At 42.3% G+C, this 8,366-nt stretch overlaps 1 pseudogene; it reads right to left on the reverse strand.

Annotated features, from left to right (window-relative positions):
- Positions 1-216: 216 nt before the first annotated feature.
- LOC108490743 lies at positions 217-658 on the reverse strand (annotated as a pseudogene).
- Between the last annotated feature and the right edge of the window lie 7,708 nt (positions 659-8,366).

Raw genomic sequence — 8,366 nt, forward strand, 5'->3', positions numbered from 1 at the left:
CAGCTGGGGCTGCAGGGAGACCCTTTCTCAGAAAGACCAAAAAAAAAAAAAAAAAAAAAAAAAAAAAAAAAAAAAAAAAGCACATCACTCAGGCAAAGGGATGTAATTTAAAAAAATTTTTAATTTACTTAACTTTTTTTTTTTTTTAAGAGAAATGTTGTGTTTAATGGTAAAACTTAGCACACTCCAGCACCAGGACTGGCATGGAGGGGCAGTTGGGTGACCCCACAGAGCCTTACATGGTGAAAAGGATGAGGAAGGCGACCATCAAACAGAAGAGCCCCATGGCCTCAGACAGGGCAAAGCCCAGAATGGCATAGGAGAAGAGCTGCTGCTTGAGAGATGGGCTCCTGGCATAGCCGATAATCAAGCTGCCAAACAGTTTCAACGCCAGCCCCTGATCCAGCCACACCAACTGTGGCGGCCGCAGCACCAATAAACTTGGCTGCTGTGTCAATGTCCCAGGAGAAAATGCTGGTCTGGAATTCCCATCTGGCTACCTAGAGAGGGGAACTGCTGCAGGGAGGCCATTTAGAAGGGGCCTCTGGTCTACTCAGGAGGGAGGCAGACACAGGCCTGATCAGACCCCTGGTACAGGAGTGGATCAGAACTGGAGAAATGATCAATGCCCTGGTGGTCTGCATTTTGTCTACCTGCACTCCCACTCCCGGCAGCCTGGCTCAGTACACCGCCGGGATGTAAGACTCTTATTCTGTGCTTTTGTTAGCTGTGGGCTCTTGGTCTGCAGGAAGGAGATGAAGTAGCCAAGATGCTGGCGTGGGTGACTTCAAATCCACATCTATGCCAAATAAATACAAAAATATTTTAATTTTTGCCTTCGTTGTCTCACTTTCTTTTGATTTGACAAGAAGGCCTGTATAAAGGGCCCATAGCATTCTTTCTAGGTTCAGAAATCCCTAAGCTAACTCCCCAGTATCCCCTTTGCTTGATTTCATCTTGGTTTAAATAACCATACTTGGGAGGAAGTCTCCACCTTTTGGACAAGACCAGAGATGAGATATGTGCTTTCACCAGAGAGACAAGGAAAGTAGGACCTACCAAGAAAGTGTTTGCTCCACTTTGTGCCCTTGACTGCTCTAGGGACCTCAACTAGGGTGGCTTAAGGAAACCTTAAGCATCTCCTGGTGGCCAAAGTATACCACGACTCTTGTTATGTCCTCTCTCTAGAAAACGTGGCAGGTCTGTTAGCACAGCTAGGAACAGGGTATCCTGAATCACAGGCCTGAAAACCAAGAATAGCGGAAGGAACCAGGGTGTTTGCTTTGGAAGAAATGAAAATTTCAAGGACCAATCTGACTTATGTTTGTTTGGAAAGAAGATGTTTTGTGTGACATTAAGGAGTGACATTGAGACAGGGAATGAGTTCTTGGGAAGCAGGTGTTTGCCTTGAGATTAAAACTAGGTACCTAGAAATAGAGAAGGTATTGCTGACCACAGGGGAGGGCCAAAGGAAGGAAAATTCTGGGTAGAAGGCTTCCAGTTTCTTCAGTCCTTTGCCCTAGGCCTTCAGGGAGAGCTCTGTTTTCAGTACTTTGCCAGTGACTGGTTCTATAACAGTTTCATGCTGCACAGACTACAGTATGCTCACATTTACTCCACACCCCATGGAAGGCCTGCTGTTTCTAGAAGTAGCATTGAAATATTTTGTCTAATCATATCCTGATTTCTGGCTCAAGCAGCCAAGTACAGATCCACATTTATAAGACCCAATTAAGTTGTTCTTTTGTTATTTTTATTTTTAATTTTATTATTATTTTTATTTTATGTGTATGTGTGTATTGCCTGCATGTATGTAAATGTGGCCATGTCATGCATTGCTGGCTGAGGACAGAAGAGGCTGTTGGATCCCCTGGAACTGGAGTTACGAACAGTTGTTAGCTGCCATGTGGGTCCTGGGATTCAAATGTGGGTCTTCTGCAAGAATAGCCAGTGTTCTTAACCTCTGAGCCAACTCTCGGCCCCTAAGTAGTTCTTTTTAAAAAATATTATTTATTTGTTTGTACATGTATGTACCTTAAGCCAGAAGAGGGAATTGGATCCCTGGAACTGGAGTTACAACTGCCCAACATGGGTGCTAGAATCCAAACTCGGGTCCTCTGGAAGAGCAGCAAGTGCTCTTAATCACTGAATCATCTCTCCAGCCCCAAGAGTAAGTAATTCTTTTAGAGTATTTATGGATGTGGCAGTGAAATGGTGACTACCGGGTCTGACTTCTCTGGATATTATTTGAATAACAGTTTGTGAATCCTGGCACCAGTGGGATCAGCTTCCCACTGTGAGACACTAAACATATCTCTTGGTTTGGCTCTGGCTGTCCTGTGAATTCTTCCCCTTAGCAGTCTCCGTAGTGCTGACTTAGGTAATTGGTTTGCTCCCAGTACCACATGAGGAATGACCAGGCTTGCTCCTGGAGTGAGCCAGTGTTTTTCTGGAGATGAGCGATCCCCTTTGGCAAGGACAAATTCTAGAATAATTGCCTGTCCAATGCTAGCGATACATGTGCAGACCTGCTGTTGCCTTAGTGGTGCTAAGTCCTTAAGGGCAAGAAGCAGGGGCTCGTTACTCTGAATCTCCAGGAAGCTAATAAGATGTTTCACCCTGAGGGCATTTGATAGATATTTGGTGCTTGCTCCTCTTCTCCCACATAAATCTCCAGGTTCCATCACCCAAGGAGTCTGTTCACCTTGTGGCTCCTCCTCCAAGCTCAGCTTCAGGGATCAGGCTTCAGGAGAGGAGTGCATCTTCCCACAGATGGTTCAATTTTGAACTTAATGAGCTGTTCTGGGTCCTTGGGTACCATGGTGATAGGTACCAAAACACAGAGCAGGAAGAGGGAATGAGAAAGGGAAGAATCAAAACATCTGCAGCTAGAAGCAGCCCTTTGGTGACGTGGATGTTTAAGTCCACAGGACTGTTTATCCCATCTTCCCCGTTTCGTCTCCCTCCCCTGGGAACGTAAATGCTTTTTGCTGCCTTGTACAAGCATGCTCCTGGGGTCTAAAGAGGAATAAAGATGCTGCCTACAAGCTCAGTACTTCTTATGTGCCATCTGACACTGCTCAGAGTGCTTGTACACACAGTAACTCCTTGGTAAATTGCTCACCCTTGTGCGGCAGATGGCATTCACTCTCATTTTTCTGACAAACTTGACCCTGTCTGAAGTCACATTGCAAGCAATACCCAGAGCTCAACAGCTGCACACGTCTCCCTTACACTCCAAACAAGCTATGAAATCATGAGAATTCCAGGGAGGTGGTAGTGGCTCAATAGATACCCAGTGCATTAAGGGCATTGTGCCTCAGGTAGAAATGAGCTGGCCTGAATGATATTAGTGCCTGGAGAACCAGCCAGAGAATCTGCATGAAGCCCATGGAAAAATAGGGTCAGAATTTTTGCTAATTTTGCAGCTCAAGCCACAGATGTACTCTCCTTTCTAGACTGACAGCCTAGACTAAAACAGCTCCTTGCTGGCACCAAAGAACTGTAGGACTCTATCTTAATGTGCTTGTGCCAACCCAAACACTAACCTGGGACCAGCTGCTCAGCTGTCTTCCTCCTCCTCAAAGCATTATGGGATAGACTGAGCTCAGATTGAGCCAAAAATAATACAAAACAGAACCGTGGGCATATATGGGAATGTTCCCATCTCATTCACCTGATGGTCCTCCACACTTGTCTGATGGAGCTAGGTGGCACATCTATAGCTCCAGCAACTTCATCTCCTGACCTTGCCCTCTGGTTCTCCTACTCTCTCACCTGTCAGTCTTTACTTTGCCAAATATGAATGACCTATCCTTGGAGAGTCAGTTCCAATATTATCCCCCTCTGATTTCCTGTTATTGAAAGTTAAAAGCAATTTCTTCCTTCTCTGATGCCCATAATACTTACTAGTGAGGGACTAGAGGTCTAGAACTCCTAGAAGTTTGGGTCAGTCAAGCTCATCTTCCCTCATGGAGGGAGCCAGAACTGGCCCTGAGACCATCAGTTCAGGCTCCCTTTACCCCATCAGCCAGTATAAGAGAATTGACAAAGGAAATGTGGACAGCTCTCCTGGGTAGGGGTAAAAACAACAAACAACAACAAAGTAAGGGTGTTTGCAAGAAGGGGCATTTGCTCCAGCTTGTTTGCTTGTCCCTAGGACTGATAATTTGTCCTGGGAATGTGGAGCAGGGTCAAGAGGGTGGGAGGAAGGTAGTAGGGAAGGGGTGTACAGCCAGGAGAGGGGACTAACGCCTGCTGCCTGGAGATCTGGGGTTGGCTGCTAAAAATTATTATTTTTAGTTTATGTGTGTGAGTGTATTTCCTGTATGTATGTAAGTGCAACCATGTTGTGCAATGCCAGCAGAGGTCAGAGAGGGTGTCAGATCTCCTGGAACTGAATGGTTGTTAGCTGCCATGTAGATGCTGGGAACTGAGCCTGGGTCCTTTGCAAGAGCAGCCAGTGTTCTTAACTGCTGAACCATGTCTCCAGTCCCTGGTTGGCCATTTTTATGTCCTCCTTGAAAAAATATCTATTCAAGTCCTTGAGTTGTTTTTCCTTTGCTGTTTAGGTGTCAGAATTCTTTATATATTATGGATATTTATCAGTTATATGATCTACACATATATTTTCCAGTTCCATAAGTTGTCTTCCAAATTGTTGATTGTGACAATGTCCTAAGATAAAGCTTTGTGGAGGGCAGGAATATATTTGAGGAAGAATCTCAGTAAATCATTGTGAAATGAAGCAAGGACCATTTACTGAAGATGATCAGACATGCATATTTATTTATTTATTTATTTATTTATTTATTTATATTTTATGTGTATGAGTGTATTGCCTGTATGTATGTAAGTGCACTCATGTGTGCAATGCCTGCAGAGGCCAGAACAGGGCATCAGATCCCAGGGAACTAGAATTATTGACAGTTGTGAGCTGCCATGTGGGTGCTGGGAACTGAACCTTGGTCCTTTGCAAGAGCAGCCAGTGCTCCTAACTACTGAGCCATCTTTCCAATTCTGAGACAAGCATGTTTTTGATGAGGTGGGATATGAGTTATGATGGGCAAGTAGAAATTCAGACTCACAGCCAGACATGGTGGAGAGGCCTGCAGTACCAGCACTTGGGAGGCTAAGACAGGAGGACTGTGAGTCTAAGGCCAGCCTGGGCTATATAATGAGTTCTAGGCCAGCCTGGTTGATTAGCATGATCATGTCTCAACAAAACAAAAACAAAAACAAATTGAAGATAAGAGCTGGATTAATGGCTCAGAAGTTAAGAACATTTTGTTACTCTTGCAGAGGGGCCTGGGTTCAGCTCCTTACACCCATGTCACATGCCTCACAACCACCTATAAGTCCAGGGGTCTAATGCTCTCTTCTGGCCTCCATGGGCACCCACACGCAAGTGGCAAATGCACACACAAACACACAAATAAAATTTTTTTTAGTGTAAGACAAAATTTAAAATAAATCAATTAAAGCCAGGCATGGTGGCTCATGTACTTTAATCCCAGCACTCAGGAGGCAGAGGCAAGCAGATCTCTGTGAGATCAAGGCCAGCCTGGTCTGTACAGTGAGTTTCAGGCCAGCTGGGGTTACAGGGAGACCCTGTCTCAAAAAGACCAAAAAAAAAAAAAAAAAAAAAACCCCAAAACAGAAAACAAAAACAATCAATTAATAAATGCACAATAGCCCTTGCGTCTGCACCTCTGCCTCCTGAGCGCTGGGATTAAAGGCATGCGCCACAGTGCCTGGCTTCTATGAAACAATTTAAAATGACTTTTCCCAGCTTTCCATCTGTCTTTTGCTTTTACTTAGGTTTTTATAATGCCATAGAGGCAAATTTGTTAATATTTTCTTACTTTTATTAGTTCTGGATTTTATGAGGTACAGTTAAGAAGGAGTTTACTCCCTTTGCATTACAAAACATTTCGTGCATCTTTTTCTATAGCCCACAACAGGAAAAAATCCACCCCTGAAACTGAAAAAAAGATTCAAACCAAAAAAATCCATACAATATTCAGTAGAATAAACTGCAATAATAAAACAACCATAATATAAAATGAATTGTAACAAACCATATAATTTGATAAAATCATACTAAAAAAGTGATGATTCCTTAATACCATCTACTACTAGAGTTCAGTGTTCTCCAATGATCTCAAAACTCTCCTCATTTAGTCATAAGTTTCCTAAGTCTTTCTAAAGCCTTAAAACAATGTCCTCCTTTCCCTTTTGTACACCTTATTTGCTGAAGAAACTGGGTCATTGGTCCTGTGGAATAACTAGCAAGACTAATGAACGGGGCTTCAGAGTTTTTTGACGTTCTTTTTCTCCCCAAGCTCTATTTCTCTAAGGACGTTCATTCGAAATACTGTCTTTTTAGAGTCACTTGAAATAATTCTTCTCAGTGTGATTATGAAATCAGCCTGATGTGTTGTTAGCTCCGTTTGTCACAGTTTGATTTTGATGGAAGGGAGCTGCTTTTTCCAACCATGAAAAAAATACCACAAAGATACTAATCTAAGCTTTGTTATCTGTCTCCTCCAGTCAGCTGTCACCCTCTTCCTCCTTTTAATAATGTTTTTTTAATCAGTCTTTGCTCTATCCTCTGGTTGTTTAGATATATATAGACGCAGATTGTTCCTTCAGTCCTAACAAAGAAAGGCAGCATACTACATTTACTCTGATCTATTTCTCACCAGTGTACCCTGGGGACCATGCTTATTCCTTTTAATAGTTCCACAGCAATTCATTGTGTGTAGTCTCCATAATTTATTCAACCAGCCCTCTACCCAAGGACTCAGCAACTCAAATGATTTGCTGCAGTCTTTGCTCTTAGAAATGGTGCTGCAGTGAATGACCCCTGAGCCACGTGTGTCATTTCATAATTCTGGTAGCTATGTTTGGGATAAACTCTCAGTACTGTGGTTGCTGGGGCAAAGGGAAAAGCACATGTAATTTTGCTAGATTACAAAAATCCCCCTTCTCAGAGACTGTACCATTGTGAGTTCTCATCAGCAGTTTAAGAGTCATCTTTCCTCAGAGCCTCAGCTCTAGAGTATATTATCAAACGTTTGGATTTTTGCCTTTCTGAAAGATATGGTTTCTCAGAGGACTTTAAATTTGCAATTCTCTTATGTGCAACAGTGAATGTATTTTCATTTGAAAATCTTTTCATGTGAAATGCTTTTTTTTTATGAGTTACTGGGATTTTTTTTTCTGAGAAATTCTTTATATTACGGCCTCTTGTCTGTGATACATTTTTTTTTTAAAAATCTTTTTGAGACAGGCTCTCTATGTAGCCTCAGCTGGCCTGGAACTCACTATGTAGACCAGGCTGGCCTTGAACTCACAGCGATCCACCTACCTCTGCCTCCTGAGCACTGGGATTAAAGGCATGCGCCACCATGCCTGGCTTCTGTGATATAATTTAAAATGACTTTTCCCAGCTTTCCATCTGTCTTTTGCTTTTACTTGAGTTTTTATAATGCCATAGAGACAAATTTATTAATATTTTCTTTTATTAGTTCTGGATTTTATGAGGTATAGTTAAGAATGAGTTTACTTCCTTTGCATTACAAAACATTTCGTGCATCTTTTTCTATTTATTTATTTATTTATTTGTTTGTTTGTTTGTTTGTTTGTTTTTGGTCTTTTTGAGATAGAGTCTAACTGTAGCCCTGGTAGTCCTGGAACTCACTATGTAGACCAGGCTGGCCTCAAACTCACAGAGATCCACCTGTCTCTGCCTCCCAAGTGCCAGGATTAAAGGCACGTGCCACCACACCTGGCTATAGTTTTATTTTTACGTTCCGATCTTGATTCATTTGTACTTATCCTGGTGTTTAGTGTGAGCAATAGATTCAGTTTTATCTTTTTCATATGGCAATCCAAATCCAATTGCATGGTATATCTCAATGAATCTCTTATGAAAATCTACATTCTATTGATCGCTCTATCATCTGTCTGTCTATCTGTCTGTCTGTCTATCATCTATCTATCTCTATCTATCTCTATCCATCTATCTATCATCTATCTATCTACCTCCATCTAGCAATCTAGCATTTAGAAGGATACAACTTAAATCTTTTTAGATTTTTTTTTTTTTTAATTGCATGCATCTGTGTGAGTATGCCACATAAGTACAGATTCCTGTAGAGGCCAGACTGGGGCATCAGATTCCCCTTGCAGCTGAAGTTACAGGTGGTTGTGAGCCACTTGATATAGGTGCTGGGAACTGAACTTGGGTCCTCTGCAAGAGCAGTTCTAGGCTCTTAACTGCTGAGCCATCTTCCTAGCCCCATAGTTTAAATCCTAAACATTCTAAGTCTAGATAATGGGATTTCTATTGTTCAACTCTG

This window comes from Nannospalax galili, unplaced genomic scaffold (genome assembly GCF_000622305.1).
Source record: "Nannospalax galili isolate Female #2095 unplaced genomic scaffold, S.galili_v1.0 scaffold1735, whole genome shotgun sequence".
NCBI lineage: Eukaryota > Metazoa > Chordata > Mammalia > Rodentia > Spalacidae > Nannospalax > Nannospalax galili.